Source organism: Tamandua tetradactyla, chromosome 25 (assembly GCF_023851605.1).
Source record: "Tamandua tetradactyla isolate mTamTet1 chromosome 25, mTamTet1.pri, whole genome shotgun sequence".
Lineage (NCBI taxonomy): Eukaryota > Metazoa > Chordata > Mammalia > Pilosa > Myrmecophagidae > Tamandua > Tamandua tetradactyla.
Window position 1 is genome coordinate 36995257 of NC_135351.1, and position 22420 is coordinate 37017676.

General features: G+C 41.4%; 1 protein-coding gene and 1 pseudogene across 1 annotated transcript in view; both read right to left on the bottom strand.

The window, feature by feature from the left end:
• Nucleotides 1-22420, bottom strand: part of MAP3K5 (mitogen-activated protein kinase kinase kinase 5) — a 212684-nt gene that overhangs the window by 180747 nt on the left and 9517 nt on the right. The window lies entirely within an intron of this gene.
• LOC143669364 (bifunctional phosphoribosylaminoimidazole carboxylase/phosphoribosylaminoimidazole succinocarboxamide synthetase pseudogene) lies at nucleotides 11299-22198 on the bottom strand (annotated as a pseudogene).

The following is a 22420-nucleotide window of genomic DNA, read 5'->3' on the forward strand; positions in this document are numbered from 1 at the left end:
TTGCTTTATTTGAGTCCTTAACTTGTAATTAAATAGTTGAAAAGCTACTTGTGAATGATGGTCTTCCTAGAAAGGCACCCCCACAGCTGTGAGGCTTACTGAATCCAGAGAGGTGAGGACGGCATATGTATACAGAAGGCGCTCATTAGATACGTGAATGACTAAGGAGCATGGAATCAAAGGTGATGCTCAGGTTTCTGATCTGGGCAACTAGGAAGAAAATACCGCCATCCACAGGCAAAGGGACCCAGGTCTCAGAGGGAGAGACGACGTTACATTTGACGGAGCAGATGGCTGGAAATGTGGAAACATTCCTGAGGAGGCAAGAGTAGGCTGGAAATACATGCTTAAAAGCCATGTTCATGGGGCTGGGCATGGGGGCAGGTCAGAGTGCATTGAAGGGCTCCTGCAGATCTCACTCCCCAGCTGGACTGGGACATAAGAAAGAGGGAGTATTCCACCCTGGTATATGTGACAGAAAACCTAAGGGGAATAAAGGACAAAGGCTGCTCTGTTGGATACTTGACGTCCCTGTTGGGCCATCAGAAGACAGATTCTGCTGGGCAATGGCGTGAGGACAGCTATGAGAGTTAGGTGAGGGGCATGGGCCAGAGCACGGAGACCGCATGTTCGAGAATGTTGGCAGCGAAGCGTCAGCCTCGAGGGGCCCATGCTCTGGTGCACACAGGAAGGTCTCCATTTTCTCCTTTGCCTCACCAAGAAGAGTTGCTCAAGACTCCTCTGAGAGGTTCTCTGTCAAGTTCCCTCTGCTTCACCAGTGCCTTTGTGGTCTTCCATAGCATCAATGATAAGACCTGAGGACACTCAGGTTTTCTGAGCCAAGGTGCAAAGAGACAGGAAAGTTTGGGCCTTCTTTGGTTCTAGAATATACATGGCATTTAGCAAAAGAGGGAGCTTGAGGGGTCCAGCCTGGCTCACAGAGGTTTTAAGTTGGGGTCTGGGGCCAAAGAGTCATTTAATAACCAAAGCAAGTTTTGCCTTATTTATTTGCTGTTCATATACACCCCTCTGGGACCGTTAAAAAAAAAAAAGTTCCAGAGCAGAGCTGCAGGGTTCCTGGTTATTCTAGCTGAAGGCTATAACAGCAGCTCACCTTCAACACAACGCACAGGAAGAGTCTCCCTAAGCTCTTCCTTGTGGGGCAGTGGGCCAAGGGAGGCGCATCTGCATAGTTAGCACCATAAATTTGTGACCTGTGTTTGTATGTTAACTATTAACAAGATTCTCTTTTGCTACTGGGCTCATCTAGTAGAGAATCAAAAAGTTCAGTAGACATTCATCAGAAAACTCACTTTATAAAACCTCAGGGACTTTTCGTACCTTGCAATATCTAAATATATTTTAGATACAAAAAAGGGAACATAAAAATGAACCGCTTAAAATGGTAAGGCGAGTGTTATGTAAAAGTATTAGAACTAAAAAAAACAGTCTTTCTGTAAATAACTGATGCAACCCAGAGTTAAACTTTCATTAACATATCTTTAGTACAATGGGCTCTTTTTTAGTTTGGGAATGGATAATATTTTGATGGCACTTTCACTGCAAATAAGTACCATTATATCATACCAAACTTTAAAGTTAAATCACCTTCACGCAATTTATGCGATCTGAAGATAAACCAGAGTATACCTTCATGCAATTTAAAAGTAAGCTTCTTTGCCCCTGCAAAGTTTATTCTTACATAATATTCCAGAGCATTACAAAAAGTCATTACAGAACAAAGCTTTGCAGTTTTTCAAAGTCATTTCAAATATTCTGATTTTTATGTTTTATGGTGTTCCCAATACTTATTTTAAAATAAAGTTTTAAAATTTTACATATAATGAAAACTGAAATGAAAATGAAAAGCGTCTCTGAATCAACACCGTGTTGAAAGTCCCTGAGACATTCTTCCAGGACTCCAGATTAATGATAATTATAATACCTTTTTGTTTTCCTTTAAAAAAAAATATGGACTCCTCCTGCCCTCTCAAACATTTTCAAGATTGTCATATTAAATAATTTTTGCAATTTGGGCAGTTAATATAGACTTACTGATTTTATAAGCAAATCACTTTTTCTGCTCTCTTATCTGTGCTTTAGAGAGAGAGACTAGCAGGAAGCAATGGCAAAGTCATAAGCTGAGGCTTTGTTTACATTTTAATAATTCAGAAATAACCTGTTAGTAAGGTTCAGGGTATACTGTGCTAATTAAAACTTTTAGTGTCTCTGAGTAAATAAAAATGCATTTTTGGATCTTATATATCTTGCATTCATAATTGGACCCCAGTGTCTGCCTATGTTTCCATGGGCTAAACTGTTACGAGGTATAGGTTTTTAAAAGTAAATTCTTATCCTCTTCAGCTTCATTTATTCATTCGTTCAGCAAATGCTCACTAAGTAAGTATCAAGAGCCAAGCCACAGGGACTGAGATGAATCAGAAGTTGATGCGTGAACATGCCATGTTTCCCACTGCTGACAATAGGTGTGTGTGTGTGGGGGGTCAGTAATAAAACCCCACCTTTCAACCTCAAGAATAACATGGTCATGAGAAAATCTTTCAAGAAGTAAGTTTCCTAAAATAAACTTTAAACTAAAACTCAATATAAAGTTAGTTATAACTTTGCGAGAGTAAAAAACAAATTGCCCTCTCTTTCCAAAGAAGAGCTTTTACCTACTATGATGAAGGGGAAATCCATTAAACTTTAAGGGAGAATTGAAAATAAGCTAAAATATATATATTTATATATGTTTTAAATTATTGAGGCAGGGAATTTTTTTTAAGTCTTCATCTATTTTTTTATATATCTGAAAGTCCCAGGTAACTGCAATAAGCCAGGAAAGGGGGGGTCCAATCACTGTCCAACCTCTGAACCCAGCTGCTCTTGGGGACAGCTGGGAAAACAGGACAGAATTCACACGAGACTTATTCAGTTAGGCCTCCGTTGGCTTGTGGAAGTATGATACAATACTTTTTGTTTTGTTTTTGACATGGGCAGACTGGGAATTGAACCCAGGTCTCCAGCATGGCAGGCGAGAACTCTGCCACTAAGCCACCGTGGCCCGCCCGATAAAATACTTTTTAATACAGCCAATGAGGATATTCCAGTTGCAACAAGGTGATGACATGCAAACTTATATCTGTGCAGCAGCAAAGTACATCAATGGTCAATAAATGTATAATTGTCATTAGCCAGTAGATCTTTTTTCCTCCAGGGACAATAAAGGACTTAAAGGGAGTTACGACTAGTAAATCTTATCAGGGTGCATGTCATTTTACCATTTTGCATACTGATTAGCTTTCCTTGTTAGCCACAAGCTACAACTAGAACTAAAGCCAAAAGATGTTCTGAATAAAGTTCTCCATAAGTTACTGCTTTTCAAAGTGAACAATCCATTAACTGACTTTTGGTCAATAAATTTAATTAATGGCACTGCTTGTTCATGTAATCGGCATACATTCACTGTTGACACGTGAGCACTAGAGACACAAAAATGAAGAAAACTGGCCCAAACCTCAAAAAAAACTAACCATCTCTGCAGGAAGGTGAGACAGTTAACTTGCAGCAGAAGGAAGGGGCAGGCACCACGGGAAGATAGAAGAGGGAGGCACCAGCTGCCCTGCTGGGAACACAGGGAGGAGAGAAGGGTGGCAGAGCAGTGCTGGGGGAGAGACGCAAAGGGGGTCCCCAGGAAGCCAGGGAAGTCAATTCTGGGCAGGAAGAAGGACTAGGCATAGAATTGCTCCCACTTTCCTCATCTTTGCTTCCATCAACTATTATCCCCGTTCATCTACAGAATGTGACAGGGGCAAATGGAAAAGTAGACATAGAATGACACTTGGGCAGAAGACTGGAGTTTGTTTTTAGGGAAAGGACAAGCAGTCCTGAGGCTGGTGTCCTCACAGGGCAGGTAGGAGGGGGCTGAGAAAGTCAAGGAATGAGCAGATGAGGTTTAGCTCCCTCCTGGAGCTGCTCAGGACCCACTCCCTGCCCTGACCCCCAAATTCTACGAAGGAAGCTGCACGGACGGAAAGCCATTGTATAGTGGTCACTTAGCACAACAGAGAAGCGATGGAGAAGGAAGATAAGCAGACCTAGCCACCAAAAGGCCCACCTGAGAGCAGAAACGGCTCCCATGTTAGAGCAGGTATGACACATTTGGGGAGGAGGAGGCAGAGTCTCCTAAGAATCAGCAGTTCTACCAAAAAGGAAAGATTACTGGAGTGTCTTTGATGACCAACAGAGTGTTATAAAGGAGAAAAAAGAATTTTAAACCAAACTCTTTGATCTTTTTCAATTTAAAAGTAATGGTCTCCAAGTCATACAAAGACTGTCCCCACATCAGTTGGGAGCTGGGGCTAAAATAAGAAAGGAAAACCAGGCAGGCGGAGTGGGAAGGGAGAAACAGGAGGACTACAGGGGAAGGGACTGGGATAAGAATGAGCAGAGAAACAGCTCCTGACTTTGAATGGTGGTAGCTGGAAACGTTCTGTTTACCAGGTAGAGGAGCCAATGCTTTTACTAAATATCAACAGCAGATGTGATAGGACATATAGCCAAGAACGGTCCACTGATGTTGGCACGTGACCCTCAGGTGTTCTGCAAAGGTTGGGAGAGAAGCTGGCTCAGGCTCCTTGTTGGTTCAGCCATCCACACTGTGTGAGGGTAAGGGGCAAGGGGCTTTTCAGATCAGGAGAAATACAAAAAGAAAAGAGAACTTCTAGGTGAGTTTCTAAAGCCCAGTGGGACGAAAAAGGAGGAAACACCACGGGGAATCACAGAGGGAAAGTCCCACCCCACTCCCCACTCGGTCTTTCATTCTTTGGAAACTTGAATGCTGGGTGCAAACCCTTCGAGGGCTGAATAGATTGCCTGCAAGTTAAACCAGTCCAAGAACCACATGCTTTGATGCACTTGACTCTTGAGGGGGGCCGCTCCTCCTTCCTCCAGCCTAGTGGTCCTCTCCGTGACCCTGCGCCTTCACTGCCCAGTCCTCTGCTCAGCTAGACCAGGACCAGGACAAACTCTGCCCAGTTCCAAACCTGCGATGGGGTAGTGCCACTTGGATGCACGTTAACTTGTATTGCCTTTTAAAGGGCAGCAATGCCCCTCTTTTGCTAAACATTCAGCTAAGATGAAGTCTTTGATAAATACACAAGATTTTTCCAAAATCGTTCATTGCCTTTTCCACTTCAAGGCTAGGCCAGGGCAAGGCTGCCCAGTCTCGGTTCAACCATCTAATCCCTATCTGCTCACACATGTCAGGAAAACAGGCTAGCATTTGGGCAGATAGTCTCTGGCTGGGCAGCAAACAAAGCTCAGGTCAGTCTCCATAGAAAATGAAAATATAGAGAGGAAGAAATAATTTTCTGTGTGTAATGGGTTGAATGGTGAGCCCCCCAAAAGACATGTCCACATGCAAATCCCTGGAACCTGTGAGTGCTCACTCCTTTTGGAAAATGTTCTTTGCAGGGTGTGGATGAGAGATAAGCCTCCAATACTCTGTTGGATCCTAAATCCAAAGACAGGGAAGAGAAGACACTCAATGACACCCAAAGGCCATATGAAGACTGAGGCAAAGACTCAGAGTGAAGTAGCCACCAGCCAAGGAAACCGGCACCACCTAAAGCCAGAAAAGGCAAGGAAGCTCATCCCCTAGAGCCTCCTGAGGGAGCACGGCCCTGCCCGCACCTTGATTTCAGTCTTCTGGCCCCTAGAACTGTATGAGAAAACATTTCTGTTATTTAAACAACCCGGTTTGTGGTAGTTTGTTGTGGCAGCCCCAGGAAACTAATAGATGTGTAAATCTCTTCTTGCTGACTCTATTTAGGTATGTTCCATTTTGAGTTTGAATTGTTTCTTTCTCAAAATTGGATGACTGCACTCCAGGCTCAGGCCTCAGTTTCTCTCCACTACGGGAATATCAGAAGGAAGCAAAGCAGGCCAGAGAGCTGCCGAGCTGCTCGTCAGCTGCCCCCACGTGTGCACACTGGGGCACCTACAAAGTGTACAAGGACATTTAGACCCTAGTAGACATGTTCAAAGATAGTCACCATCAATTCTTACCCCCTACATGTCCAGTCACCACCCCCCACCCCCAGAGCTATCCCACACCCCTTGAGGCTGGGCTGGGCCTCTGACTGCTCTGGTCAATAGACGGCAGCGATAGTGATGTTTGAGACTTTTGAGACCAAAACTTAAGAGAACCGTCAGCTTCCATTTCCTTCCCCTTAGAACACTCATTCATAGGATGCTCCCTATCAAACTGCAGATACAGTGTGTGAAGTTCTACCTAGTCATGGCAGAGGCCCTATGGAGAACTGACATACCCCCAGGGAGGCCACACCCACCGTGGGGGCGAGCCTTCTAGGATGTTGCAGGCCAATCACACCCCCAGACAACTGCAGACTCAACCAACTTCATGTTGAACAGAAGAAGCACCAGCTAACCCAGACAACACCCTAAGTCATCAGAAAAACATGGTTGTTGTTTCAAGTCACTGGGTTTTGCACGGTTTCCTTTTCTGCCCAGCAGAAAATGAAACACAGATCTCTGAAGATTACAAATCAACATTATTGAATATATTAATGTTGGCCAAGCACCTACGGTGTACCTACACCTGTCATAAATATTTTCTCAGTTAGTTCACAAAATAACACTAATATATAAGCTTTCTTATTGCAAGAGGTTATACAAAAGGCAGAAGTGAAATTCAAAGCAAGCTTCTTAGCCCAAGTCATGCTCTTTCCACAACACCTCAGAAACTGCGACAAGGGAACTCTGTGGAGTCAGTGCTTAGCTATCTTCAAGTCTGTGTCTGCTTCGGGTCTACTATGAGCACATGCTTGCATTCAGGATCATATCATATCCCTCTACCCTCCAGCCAGGAATGCCCCACAGCACAACAAAAATAGGAAGTTATCATAGATTCTCCCCCAAAGTCAAACTGATGAGGCAATCCGGCAATGCAAAAGCAGATATGCAAGCCTCTTGGCAGATTCGTGCTTTATACCCGGTGCCAGATTGAACAGCTTTTAGGGTCCTTTCAACTCTGATCGTCTACATCATTCCAGGCTCTGTCCAAGTTTCCGTACCTGCATTATGCCATTTAACCTTCCCAATAAGGCCACACAGCAGTTGCTGCTTTGGTCTCCATTTTACAGATGAGAAAACTGAGGCTTAGAAGGAAAGAACACAGAACCAGTAAGTTGTGGGACCCAGACTGAAAGCAAAGGGTCTTCCAGGGCCAAAGTCCAAGCAGGCACAGGATGTTACATGGCTTCCATTTCTGCACTGGGAAGACATGATATATTTTGCTAGCCCTCTGCTCCCTGGAGATGCAAATGTCCAGTGTGGCCATGCTTAGTTCAACACATTCCAAGAAGCATTTTCCTTCCCGAGTGCCATCCCATCTCCACTAAAGGCCATGAGATAGGCAAGACTCCATGGGGAACAGCAGGAAACCACAGAGCCCCCAGAGCCCTACCCTGGGAGCAGCCAGTTGAACTCATAAACATCTCACCTGCAAATCCACACCAGTAATGCTAGGGGATGTTTCTATCGGAGTTGAAGCTCAAGTTTCCCTCTCAGAAGGGAAAGGCCCACACAGACAACCTCTGAGATCATTCCATAATTTAAAACCAAAAGTAGCCGAGATCACTGATCTCACAGCCAAGAAGACCAAGACTGGGTCCCACCTGATCCAAACCTTTACACCTGCTTTATTCAATCCACTGGGGGAATGAACAGAGCAGGAGGCTGAGGTCTTGACTCTCCACTTCATTCACAGACATAACTGCCAACAACTGAGCTTAAGGGTACTAGGATACCTTCCCCACAAAACTGGACCGGTCAGAACTTACAGTTGGGGACAGACTTCATTAAAAGGTTTACAGAACAAAGAACATGTAATCTCTCAGGGTAGGGTAACATTTCAGAGACCAGAGAAGACCAAACTAAGACCACATAGGGCAATTTAAACCTATAAAAAACTCCATTTCTTCATCTAATATCTTAATACTAAAGGCAGAGTTCTGCAAAATCCAGAATACTACCCACTCAGCCTGGAACTATCCACAGGTAAGGTTATACTTGTAGCATGAATGAATAAGCATGTCTTGGAGAAATTAAGTTTTCAATTTGTTTTTTTCCTCACAAAATTGTACTTTCTATATTTTGTATATGACAAAGTCACAAGGGACAAGGTTATCACCACAATAACCCTTTCAGGTACTATTTTGACTTCCCATATGTAAATTTTTAAGTTTTAGGTACTAAGCAGACAAAGATAAGTAGTGACACCTCATTTCCTCTGAAGTCAGACCCTTCTAATATCCATAATTCTGAGAAGTGCTGAAACCACAGAAGGAAAGGAAGGAAAGAAATAAGGAAGGAAGGGGAGGAGGGAGAAATACAGGCAGGAGAAAAGGAAAGATGGAAAGAAGGATGGACTAATTTATTCTAGGCTGTAATAAATGACAATAAATGCTCCCAAATCTGAAAACTTTGCTATCTATGCTATAATCAGTTTAACAGCCAATAGGGAAGAAACTAAAGTTGAGTGTAGATGTCATGAAAGCCAAGAAATACAAGAAAGGAAAACTTTTATTGAGAATGGAAAGAATATTGGGGACAATTAAAAATAGGAGGAAGGCCCAGCTGCCTTTTCTGCAGAAATTAACAAGCTTATCCTAAAATTCATATGGAAAGTAAGGGAACCAAAATAGTCAAAGCAATCTTGAAAAGAAGAACCAAGTTGAAAGACTTACACTTCCTGATTTCAAAACTTATTACAAAGCTACAAGACTGTGTGTTACTGGCAGAAGAACAGACACAGAGATCAAAGGGAAAGACTATAGAATGCTGGAATAAACCATACATTCATGCTCAGTTGATTTTCAACAAGGGTGCCAAGACACTTCATGTTGGGACAACCGGTTATCGACATGCGAAAGTATGAAATTGGACCTCTACCTCATATCATACACTAAAATTAACTCAAAACTGATCAACAACCTAAATGTAAGAGTGAAGATCATAAACCTCTTAGAAGAAAACAGAGGGTAAATCTTTCATGACTTTGGATTAGGCAGTGATTTTTTAGGTATGACACCACAAGCACAAGCAATAAAAGAAAAAATAAAGTAGAATACATCAAATAAGAACTTTTGAATTTCAAAGGACTCTTATCAAGAAAATGAACACAGGGCGGGCCACGGTGGCTCAGCAGGCAAGAATGCTCACCTGCCATGGCAGAGGACCTGGGTTCGATTCCCGGTGCCTGCCCATGTAATAAAAAAAAAAAAAAAAAAGAAAATGAACACAATTCATAAAATGAGAGAAATTATTTGGAATTCATATATTTGATATGGGACTTGTATTCAGAATATAGATAAAAACCTATTAAAACTCAACAATAAAAAACAAATTAAAAAATGGGCAAAGGATCTGCATAGCCAGTTCTCCAAGTAACATATACAAATGTCCAATAAACACTTGAAAAGATGCACAACATCTTTAGTCCTTAGGGAAATGCAAATCAAAATCACAATGAGGTCCCACTTCAAACCCGCCAAGATGGCTATAATAAAACAGACAAAAATAAGGATGTGGATAAATTGGAACCCTCATACATTGTTTGATGGAACCGGAATAGCTACTTCAGAACACTGTTTGGCAGCTCTTCAAATGATTAAACATAGATTTACCATATGACGCAGCAATCCCACTCCTATGCATTTTTCCAAGAAAAATGAAGACACACAATCACCCAACACTTGTATGCAAATGCTCACTGTAGCATTATTCTTAATAGCCAAAAAGTGGAAACAACCAACAAGTGATAAAGGATAAACAAAATGTAGTATATCCATCTAATGGAATTTTATTCTGCCATAAAAAGGAATGAAGTACTGATACATGTTAGAACATGGATGAGCCCTGAAAGCATTATGCTGAGTAAAAGCAGCCAGAGGCAAAAGACCACATATTGTATTTTATCTGATCTGTCCATTTATATGATATGTCCAGAAAGGGAAATGAATAGAAACAGAAAGTAGATTATTGTTTTCAGGAACCAGAGAAAGGGGACAAGGAAGGGATGCATGCTAACCGGTACAGGTTTCTTTCTGAGGGGATGAAAATGCTCTGGAATTAGATATTGGTGATGTTACACAATTTTGTGACTGTACTAAAAACAACTGACTTTAGGAGGGTGGATTTCAAGGTATGTGAATTCTATCTCAATTTTTTAATTAATTTTAAAAATTGAAGAAAGTATATAGAACTGGGTTAGGTCAACAGTAAACAGAAAAATGAGCAGTGGGGAATGGAAGCACCAGCAGAGCATTCTGTGGGCAGGCCATGAATGAATTAATGAATGGAAATTCAGAAGTATATATGAGCTAGCTTAATACTTTTCACCAAGCAGTCACCAGGGCAGGCACTGTGCTTGGTTTTGCCTATTCTTGTGTACCTCTGGCATTCAACATTTCCTGGTACGTAATAGGCATTCAATAAATAAGATGTTGAATGTATGAATGAATGAATGAATGAATGAGAGGAGAGAGGTTTGGGGCAAAAAGCTGCTGCACATGTTAGTAACGCCTCAGCACGTTGCTGTGCTGCACTAAAGGAAAAGTAACTGAATGCCTGTCCCAAAGTTCACCTCTCCCATATGGGGGCATCTTTCCCCCGAGGAAGAGGGGTCATTCAGTAACAGGGGAAGCTCACTCCCTCTCACAGATTTCTATTAGAGTATTATAGACAGTACGATGACTGATGTTTAGAGTAGCAACTGTGAGCAAAACTTAAAAGGCTAAATCATCTTCAGTATGAGAGAGAGGGAGAAGATCATTTTTAAAAATAACCAATGTAGCTCAGACTACTGACCAAATATTAAATGGTATTTAAAGAAATGTTTTTATAAATTTCACTTAGCCACAAACTCTCCTTCAACTGCAGTACATTAAAATACAGCAAACATTAGTTCCCCTACATTATACACCAAAATAAATTCAACATGAATGAGGGAGTCAAGTGCAAAAAGAAAATCATTGTTCAACTATAGAGCAGAAAATACAGATGTGTAGTTCACAAATCTATGTTATGAAGCAAGAACCAGCATTTTAAAGCAATAGTAGAAATCACAAAAGCTTGTTAGTCTTGATTAAATAAAAAATGCATCAAGGCCTAACATAAAATTATAATAAATAACAGGAAAAACTGTAGCAAATTTTTTTTAAAAATCAAAGGATTGATATTCTTATAAGAATATAAGTAAAGAAGAACAAGCAAAGACATAAACAGGCTACTCCGTGATCATTTTAAAGGAATATAAAACAGGTTTCTGGTTTTTGAAAACAGGTTCCAACTTAAAGAGATGTTAGGAACTACATGGAGAATCAATTCCCACATGGAAATGAGTGAAGACAGCTGTGGGCCAGCAGGGTGGGTATACAGCAGGCAGTTAAGCCTACAGATCCGGGAGGGGCCCTACCTGGGCTGGAGAGACATTTCAGGGTAACAGATGACACAAAAAAGGTAACCCAATTTCATAGGAACAAAAGAAATGACTTAGCTGATTTTCCCATATTGCCCTGAGAAAATTATCCAACTAAAGCTTTTTTACCCTAATCATTTTATTTATTATTATTATTATTATTACCAGGATTATTACTATTATCCAAGAAGATTCCCTACTATCTTGACAACACAGTATTTAAAAATCTGCTCCCTTTGGAGATGCTCTTTTAGAAAATTCAAGTTTCACCCTGACAGTTGATTGTCAAAATAGGTTTTCAAAGTACTTTGCTCTGTAGTAGCCTCTATTCCCCATTATATATACATATATGAATCTACGGTCCTTCCTAGACTAATCCTTGAGTCTAAGAAATGTTTCTAAGCAAAAGGGTAAAAAAGATCTTCCCTCTGGCTGTGCTAACTCTGGCTCAGCACAGCCTCCCTCCCCATGGACTGCCCCAGGCACACTGGTCTAGCCTGCACACCTCTCCATATGCAGCAGAAATAAAAGAACTGAAAGCAGGGACTCAAACAGACATCTGAATGCCAATGTTTCCAGCAGCATTATTCACAACAGCCAAAAGGTGGAAGCAACCCAAGCAGCCACCAAGTGACAAATGCACAAACAAAATGTGTTACAAACACACGACGGAATATCATTCAGCCATAAAAAAGAATGAAGTTCTGATGAATGCTACAATGTGGATGAAACGTGAAGACATCATGCTGAGAGAAGTAAGACAGACACAGATGAGTATTGTATGATTCGTCTATATGAACTACCTAGAGGAAGCAGCCTTCCCTGGGTCAGACAGTAGTTTATATCCATCTGAGGCATTTCTATAAGAGGTGACGAAAAAGATGGGGTAATGGATACTGACGATGGTAGCTCAATATTGTGAATGTAATTAATATTACTCGATTGTACACTTGAAAGATGTTAAAATGGGAAACCCTGAGTTGTATATTTGTTACTACGATAAAGTTAACAAAAAATAAAAATAAAATAAGGCTTTTTTTGGAATGGACAAGCAAAGACTACAAATGAGGAAGCACGTCTGGTAGCAAGAGGACCTTCAAGTGAACCTAGAGTTCATTTCAATAAATAATCAGCACGCTCCTCCATGCAGAACCTAAGATGAAGAAGACCTAGAAAGGATAGGAGTTGTGAAAAAAATGTGCTTTCACTCTAAAAGTTTACAAAGTGGAGTGACACTGAGTAAAAAGCTATTTTTTAAATATATATATTCTTCCTGTCACAGGCATGCAGCATGAAGTGCTTCCGAGGCTGAGGAAACAACGCAAACACTTCTGGTTCCCGCCAGATTCCTTCGGCGGGAATACCCAGGCGTCCCTGGAGGCAGGTCCGTGCACACCTGCCCCGTGAGGGGTGCCCCGCTGCCCGCCGCCTCCTCCCCGAGAAGCCCCCACACCTGCGACCCCAGCCCAGCCTGGAGTGTCCTCAGTCTGCGCTCGGTCGCTGTGGGTTTAAGGCATTGACGTTGCAGAGTCTTGAAAGGAAAAGCAACTCTATTTCCAGATGACTAAAATGAACGAGAAACAAAATCCCTTCACAAAGGGCTGGGATCCCAAAGTTCTTTCCAGAAGAGAGCGGTTGGCATCTGTGCTCCGAGTTCCCACAGGAGCAGCCTCGGGCCTCGCGGTGGCTCTGAGACAGGGGCCTCCTGCTCTCCCCAGCCGTTCCCAACAAAACCCTCCTTACAGCCCCCCCGGCAGATCCACTCTCTCAAGCCCCTCACCTGTCTCCTGCCTCTGCTCCGGCAGCAGTCAGCAAGGGCTCTGGAATTTCCTAATCTAGTTCCTGCTCCTGACACACTCCACTCGACTGACCTTGTGGCAAACTCTCTTTATGCCACTGTCAGAACACTGCTTGCTCACTCTCTCTCACTCTTCCTCCCCTCCCTCTCTAAAGGCTGGTGTTTGGGGGGTACCCTCATGGGGCCCCTGTTTATTTGGTCCCTCCCCACTTTGTGGGCAGACTCATTTTTTCCCAGGATTAAAAATGCCTGGCACATAATATGTGCTCAATCAATGTTAGTGATCATTCTTACCCTTAAAGCCCAATCCAAACACTGCCTCCTCTCCAAAGCCTTCACCAGTCTCTTTCTCACTGTCTCCTCCCCCAGAAGAAGCCCCGGCCATCTGGGCAACCAGTGTAGCACTTAAGACAATGTAGGGATGTTACATGTTTGCAGGCTCGTCTCCTGTGCCGACCTGGGAGCCCCTCGCGGGAAGGGGTGAAGCCAGAGCGGAATTTTATTCTGGAGGCATCCTGAAGCCTCCTACGGTCGGGCAGACATACAGAAGACCAAGGGGATGCCAAAATCCATAAAATGTGGCCTTCGCCATCAAGGAGCTTAATTCACAAGGAAAGGTAGACGTCAAATAACTGCACCTAACGCTCAGTTGTCCAACAGTTCGATGTGTCCAAGGGCCTATTATGAGCCAAGAACTATTTGAAGTGCTAAAGACACAAAGTAAGCAAGATGGACAAGGAGAAGAGGCATGGAATTATACGTTCACGATCCTTTCCAGTACCTGAAACTGCTCCTCCTGGGTCAGACCTTTCTAACAAAGGCTATCTCATTATCCTGTAACATTTGACTTGGCTTTTTTAGTTGCTCCTTCTTAGTCATATAACCTATGATGCAAGAATTATGCAGCAACATCTTTTTTTTCATACCCACCAAAGAATTGAGTATGTTTTGAATACTAAATCCTTAATGTAAATCAAGATTTATTTAACAACTTATAAAGAATTATTTTAAAAGGTAATAGATAGGGGCAATACAAAATTACATAGAACTTAAAGAGAGAAGAAAATAGATAAATACTTCCATGACTATTCTTAGCTTAAACGACAAAAACAAAAAGAAAGAAAGAAAGCCAAGCTCATAAATAACTATGCAATACGTTGAATTCAGGAAAGAATTTCCCTGTTGATAACAAATTAAATACATATATGGCTTGAAAGTTCAGTAATACTTTGTTCTATGTCTACATGGGACAATTAAAATTTATTTTTATAGTTAACAGTAATATCTTAATACTTTGTCATCAACTGCGACAAACACACCACATTGATGCCAAGGGTGAACAACAGGGGAAGATAAGGGGCATGGGGTTTTACCCTTTGGAATAATGAAAATGTCTTAAAGTTGACTTTGGTTTTGAATGCACAACTCTGTGACCACACCACCAGCCCCTGACTGTACACTCTGAATGAACTGCTGCATGGTATGTGAATACACCTCAATAAAACTGCTTTCAAAATATATCTATCTATGACTAGAGACAAATATAATCATTTAATACTTCATTTTCTGAGATACTAGCTGTAAATTTAAAACAGGCCCTTAGAATGTTGTAAAGACAAGATGGTAAAAGGGATCTATATTGATTTTGCCACTCTTTTTAGGATATAACCATTTTATCTTTCTCCAGCTTATGGGCTGAGATTTCAAAGGTCAGTCACTTTAGAAACTCTATAATAGGGCATTATCAGGATTTAAGAAATAAATTTCTTTGATCATGTTATCTACCTAACAATGACCATTAGTGAGTAAAAAAGAGCTTAATCTACAAATGTCCAGATGGTAATTTCATTACTTATAAACAAATAAATGGATAAATAGGTACAGATGCTCTATTAATCCGTGAATCTAGGGAATTATTTGTTCAATAAATTTTGTTTTCTCTGATAGATTTAGAATCACTTTATCTTGCTTTTTTTTCTGCAACTAAAAAAAAAATGCAATGATGTTCTCCTAAAAAATGCAATGATGTTCTTATAAAGTACAATCCCTGATTTTCTCATCAGCCTGCTCTAAGGAAATCCATGTGTTTAATAAGCTCACTGGCCATTTGGCCCATACCAAGTGATTATTTAAGCCAAATATGCAAGCAGCAAACTGAGCTGAATCTTCTGGAGAAAGGATGGTTGAACAGCCACGACCCCAGGGCAGTCACAGAGAAGACCACACATTCTCAGCTCCCCAGTGTGGTGAGAGGCGAGGACAGCTGATAGCTGGATATGCAGCACCACCTGTCTCACCGGTCCTGAGCCACTGCTTCTGCCTCTGCTGCCTCCATACAGCAGGAGCATCATCCCCTTCATACATGGCTTTAATCCTCAGAGGTTCATCTGGTCCTTTATGGGCAGCGGTTACCTGAAGTTCACATGGAATGTCAAAATTTCACCTGCCTGCTTGATTTTTTTCACAGTGACCAAGATCAGAAGTTCAGCCCACGCATACTTCAAACCCACACTGGCTTTCTGATTCAGAAGCAACTCTACTCTCTGGAACCCACTCAAAACTTTTCTTTACCATCTGGAGTCCTTCATAGCTTAAGGTCACAATATGATTCTCTCTTAGTTGGCATTGATCTCCTGATGGCCAGAGTCTCCAGGAATCATTACCAATAACATCAGAAAGAGCAATTTTTTGGTGGTTACATCAACACCAAATTCAATCTTCATATCAACCACTGTACAGTTCTGGGGCAGCCAGGATTTTCCAATATTGCAAAAACTGCCTGGGTAGCATGTATCATGATATTCATTTCAGTTTGGCCTATAAGTCCAGCAAAGCAAACTTCTGCAGCAATTAACTGTTTTCAGATCACTGTGGGTCATTATTGGCATCATCCTTGAACAATATCTCCACTTTAGATGGGTAAAATACACATCCTTTCTGGGTATGGACACCAGGACTTATTTTGAGAAAAGAACCAGTTGCTTATTTTTCTACAAACCCATTCAATTGGAATGATTTCACACTGAGGTGCAATGAAAGCTGTCTCCCCACATTTTCTAGTGAAAGCGGTTTTGATCCCTGCTTCCTGCAATAGCTAAAAGATACAACTGGTAATTTTCTTTGAGATTGCAGCTTTTCCTTCCAGGTGATTCTTTTTAGCTGCATTTCCTGCTGCACACTGATCCTTGGACTTCTTCCAGACTATTTAACAATTTATAGACTGCTTTTGTTTTACCCCCATAGGGCTTTTTACCAATGTTCAGTACCTAAGCTGTGGCCATTATCCGGAGTGGGCTGGGGGCAGGGACCACACTAGGGACAGAAAGTCAGGCATCTTACCAGGCTGCGGATCCCAGCATGCCCACCAGCACTCACAGAGAGCACTGCAGCAGCAGCTGAACCCGCCAATGTCAAGTTTTGAAAAGGTAATTTTCATACACTCAATATAAAGTTATTGGAAGCTTGAAGACCAGTCCAAGTCTGAGAACTACATTTTGGCATTGCGATCAGGTAGCTGGAAATTGAAAGCAGATTAGGGCCTCAGCTTTTCAAATCTCTCCTCCTCGAATAAGCTCAGAAAATCTTCTCGAATTTAGTGTGGCTCATGTGTCAACACAGTCTTTACTCCCGAACAAGTAAACCAAGGAGGATAAACCAGAGAATGTGGAATTTGGAAACAAACAAACAAAAACAGGACTGCTTTCTACATCTGCCCCAACAAACTTATTCGAATACATCTAATGGCATGATCAGAGAAATGCACAAACCTATGAAAGAGCTTTGACCTGGGTCAATCAAGACCTGGCAATAAATGCACTGCACAGTACCACTCTGCTTCAAGGTTCCCAAGTAGTGTCATAACCTGGCAACTGATTTTGTGTGAGTAGTTTACTTGTTTCTGGCACTACTTGAGTATGGGGTCTGGCCCTCCTTGAGGGACTCCAGATTAGAAATGACCTTACAGCCTGGAAACAGGTAAGGAGAAGACAATAAGATCCTGGGTGGTCAAGAGATTATCCATCAAGAAGAATGTTCACTCTTGATTCAGTTGATGAAACCACACTGCCTCTTTCTTTGGGATCAGCCAGCCCATAAAACCTGTACAAAATGATGAGTCCTGAGCTCTTTGGAGATTGGAAATTGTCAGCCAGCATGTTTCTGTTACTTACCTGGATTTCTACAAGCAGTCAAAACATCTGTCAATGTTGTTGACAAACCAAAGGCCCTACCAGGGAGATACGGCAATAACTTAATTTTAGGACTCAGCATACAAGAGAATCAGTTGAATTAGAAGAGTACTGCTCTTATAATATCATGGTTTTACCTTCTCAAAGATTTCATAAGTTGGCATCAAATGAGTTATAGGTGGAGATGAGTACAAATGTAATCATAATATTCCATAAAAGTCTTACTCTCAGTCACCCAAAAATTCTTCAGTTTGGAGTTGTCTGCCTCCTGTTGCCTTAAACAAAGAATCAACAACTGAGGAACTCTGAACTTCTAAACGTCCCATAAAGCCATTCCCGAACCTTGTCACTACCAAGCACTGACAAACCTACATGTTAGCATCTTCCAAATGCTCCGGCACTTTGTCTTCTTAATTAGTATCCTTGCATCTAACTCATTTCTCCAAAAGAAATTGAAAAAGTGAAATTTGTAAAAGCACAATTTTCATAAGTAAGAATTTTTGTCATTTATACCTTGGTAGACATAAATGAATGAAAATGAACATTTCTGATATGAGTCTACCACTCGTGAACACATGCTAAATGGACTAGTACACACTAACAAAATACTCCAAGAAATTAAATACTAATCAAGTCAAAAGCATAAATGACCAGGGCATCACGTCAGCAACCTAAATTTCAGACTCTGGAGACAAAACAGACCTGCAAGATGGCATTCCAATAAATTCCAATAAATTTCTGGGATCAGTCCCCAGAAAACCCACTCATGCATCATACTTTAACAATTAAATAGAGTGTCTACACTACCATTTTTATAGGGGAAGGAAGAGTCTTAGAACTCTGCTAAGAGTGTAGGCTAGTAGTTCCTGTTTGATTTTATTTCAGACTTAGTAACTGCCAAGTATGCTTTAAGCACAGAAATTATTGGCAGCGCTGAGTTGCTTGGCGAGAAAGTCAAGCCAACTATTTTTCTCATAACTCATGTGCAAGCTACAACACTGTTCTCTAATTTCCCTAGGTCAAACCAAGCAACTCACCCAAACCCTGCTTTGCAACTAATAATATATTCATACACTAAGAGATACATTAAGTGCTATAGCCAGAGTCCCTGCTGTAAACCTTCTTCTACATTGATAAACCATGGACAAGGATATCTCTACTTTTGAAAAACTAAAATCCTACTGTCCAGCACTAGAGATCCAAGTTTTCACTGGCTCAGCCAAAACTAGTTTCCCAAGAGCAATTCCCCAAAACTTACGAATTTTCTTAATAGAGCTAAAATACAGGAAATGTACAAATGTGAATCAAAAGTTTATGTAATGTTCCCGGACCATGCACACACACAAAAAGAGTTTATGTAATGTAGGGCAGGCTATGGTGGCTCAGCAGGCAGAGCTCTCGCCTGCCATGCCAGAGTCCCGGGTTCGATTCCCGGTGCCTGCTCATGCAAAAAAAAAATTTATGTAATGTAAACATTCATAAAGGTTGCTTAGAACCTTCAGAGGTAGCTGAGATTTCTACCACAGTCATTTTTTAAGTACAACATAATACAGATATCATTCTATACCAACAATATATCAAATTACAGGTTTGCCTTTACTATCTAAATGGAATTTTGTTTAGATTCTCTTGCCAGCCCAGCCATTCCATAACTTGATAATCAGGTTACTATTTTCTGCCAATCAAGGACCACACACTCAGGCATTAAGAACAAGCAAATGACTTAGTTTTATGAGGACTGAAGGCCTAAAGAACCCTATATTGGAATCGTCTTATTGGCATATTTCAATGATCTGAAACATACTAGATTCTATCACAAACTGTAAAGATTAATGCAAGAGAACTGAAATACAGATCAAATTTCACCACCAGAAAAACTGTTTTGAGGTTTCAAGTCTTGGGCAATAACTCCACTTGTTTCCCTAAGAATCAACGTAATAAGATTTCTTCTTGATTAAAGAATTGCAATACCCCTCTTGAAAACTCATTTAATGAAATTTTATCAATATTTATAAATGAACACTAAGGTTTTTATAAAAATCTAGGATGTTCTTTGGATGATTTGCAATGTGATACTGATTTCATATAAAAAAGAAAGTGTGCAGTCTAACACAGTTTACAGTTATGTAAGGTTTTTACCTTCAACATTTTTCACTTCTATTATGACAGCCATAAAGATTGTTCTCAAGGATACAGTTCAATGAAAATCACTCATTACAAAGTTCTTTTAAAAATTCCCTTGGAATTTTCACCTAATATTCCTTGAAGTATCACCTTACACGTGGTTGGCTCCTCACAAATATTTATCAAATCACTGAATTCATGATCATAGAAGGCAAAAATTACACTCTTTTAACCCAATTTAACCTAATTCTGTGTAGGCCAGAGTCAACAAATGCCTACTGTATCAGAAGACTGGAATCAAGACATTAAAATAATTTAAACATTTTCAAATAGAAAATGCATTTCTGGGAGACAGTCAAGCATAGTTCATGTTAACAAATGAAGAGATTTGGGGATCAGACAGTCTTGGGCCCAAAACTGTCCCTTAGTAGCTCTGAGACATTGGGGCAGATGATAAACCTTTCAGAGTTTCTGTTTCCCCAAATGTAAAATCAATCAACTAATGCTATCTGCTTCATGAAGTTGTTTTAAAGATGGAGTAAAACCACGCATGCAGAGTAATTATCACAGCACTTGGAACACAGTATGACATGCTATTCATCTGGGTATAATTTGCCTTAAATTGTAAGACCAAAGCAATAGATTTGGCATGTGTGAATTTTACAGCAGTTCTCAGCCTTCTAAAATATCATAGGATTTTTTCCTCCAAAAAATAAGCCTCTTTGGAGCCATTCAGCCTACTGAAGTTCCTGTCAGTAATACTGATAATTTCCTAGTATTGAGAACGAGGCTGGGACCCAGAGGCAGCAGGCATTATGCTGGCATCATCACAAACAACTGGTCACCCAAAATCTTTGCCAGTTCATTTCCTGACTTAGATCTGGCCACACAACGTTTCATCTTAACGCATTCAAAACCCAGGGGACTGGCACACGATTTCTCACCTTCATACATGTTTTCTGATCAAATGAGGTCTTCTAGGACCTTCTCGGGACCAGTACAGCTTCAGGTGGCAGAGGAGCAGAGAAAGGAAAACAACAGGCCCTACAAAATCGGACTGGGTTAAGAGTAGTTGAAGCTAGCACTAGGCATGGAGCCTGCTGAGAACTGAGAATAACCAATCTATATCAAGAAAAAGTGTAAAAGACTTGGAAATGGGCAAAAGAGAGTCGGGGCATCCCCTCTGGGGATAATATGGTTTTACAGGGATGTAGATCTCTGATTGTCTTTCCAGTGACTATGCCTTTATACAATGCTGTTGGGGTAAAAATTACGCTGTACAAAACTGGCAGTAATGCAAACAATCCTTGTCCACCGCAACAGAAATGAATACTGCTTCTGAAGGATACAACTGCTTTTCATCCTATAAAAAAGATGATCCCAAACATAACATTTTATTTTATAGACTATTAATCAATTTTGCATCTATCAGCAAACTCATTTCAGCACTCCTGGTTGTGTGTGTATGTGTTTATTTTTTAAATTCTCCTTTGAACTGGTTTCAGTATCATACAGGTTTCGTCACTAATTAATGTGTCAATTAAATAATGGCACATCTCACTTTACATTCGTAGAAAGACATGACTTTAGCTTTTTAAAAATTACAACTGAGGACGTCCCACAAAGACCTGGCAGGAAAACTGATGAGACATAAAGGGGCCTGTAGTTGTATCCAGAAAAATTTATTTCTTTAAAAGAGAAAGAGAGCTGAAACAAATAGGACAAATTATTTAACAGCTATTCTGTTTGGATATTGGCTACATACTTTTTCTATGACTGAAATATTTCATAACTTAAATTTAAAAAATGTTTTTTAACAAAGAATTGGTTGGATGGGAGAATGGGGAGTATGGGTCCTTTCTGCTGCCTTTCCTGGAATCAGTTTCCCATGGAAGCAGCTGCGTGCTCTGAGCTCTACGGCCCCGCAGATGTGTGCCTTCTTGTCTCTCTTAGCTCTCCAGCACATCTCCTGCAGGAAGGGCAATTAATAAATGCTGACAGAATTGCATTACTGGGAGTATGCTGTCACATTAGGAGAAAGCGAGTCAGACTCAGGAGCCAGAACTTCTTAGGGAGCCAAGGAAAAGCACTGCCCCTCAGCTGGAGGGTAACCCCAGACCCCCAGTCACTCTAGAGAAAGGCCCGCCTTGGCCTCATGCCGGACAGCCTCTGCCTACCAGTCCCAGGAAGGGGCCGAAGATTTGTCTGGAGAGGGCCCAAATCACGGCTCCGGGCTGAGCAACTGGCCCCAGGACTCGGTCGAGGCTCTAGGGCCCCGATGCTGGCACTGACAGAAAAATGCCAGTCAGCTTTCTCCTTGCTTACCTTACAGGCTAACAAGGTGTCAGTGAACTTTCTCAGCAAGATGGGACCTGAAGTTACAGGCCATGACCTTGACCCTCGCTGATAAAAATGCCACCACTGCGCATCAGGCTGTGGGAGGTGAGTCTCTGACGCAGGATGCATGCTTGGAAAGGGTTTTGCTGCCATGGGGGACCGTGGTATGGTGGGAAACACCAGGATTATTTGGAATCCGGAGACCTGAGTTCGACTCCTGCTCAAATACCAATTCTGACCAAGACACATGCCCTCTCCTCAACTCCTCAAGGAGTTTCCTCAGCTGTGAAATGCAGGTCATGACAGCCGCATGTCCATGTGTATTGTGGAGCGAATAACATGACAAAAAGAACACCAAGCAACATGAATTTATATTTTCACTCTGCTCTGGCCATCCAAAGTCACCTGAACCCCACTGTGACACCGAGGGAGGTCAAAGCAGTGACCCGTGGCAGCAAAATCACACCCTGT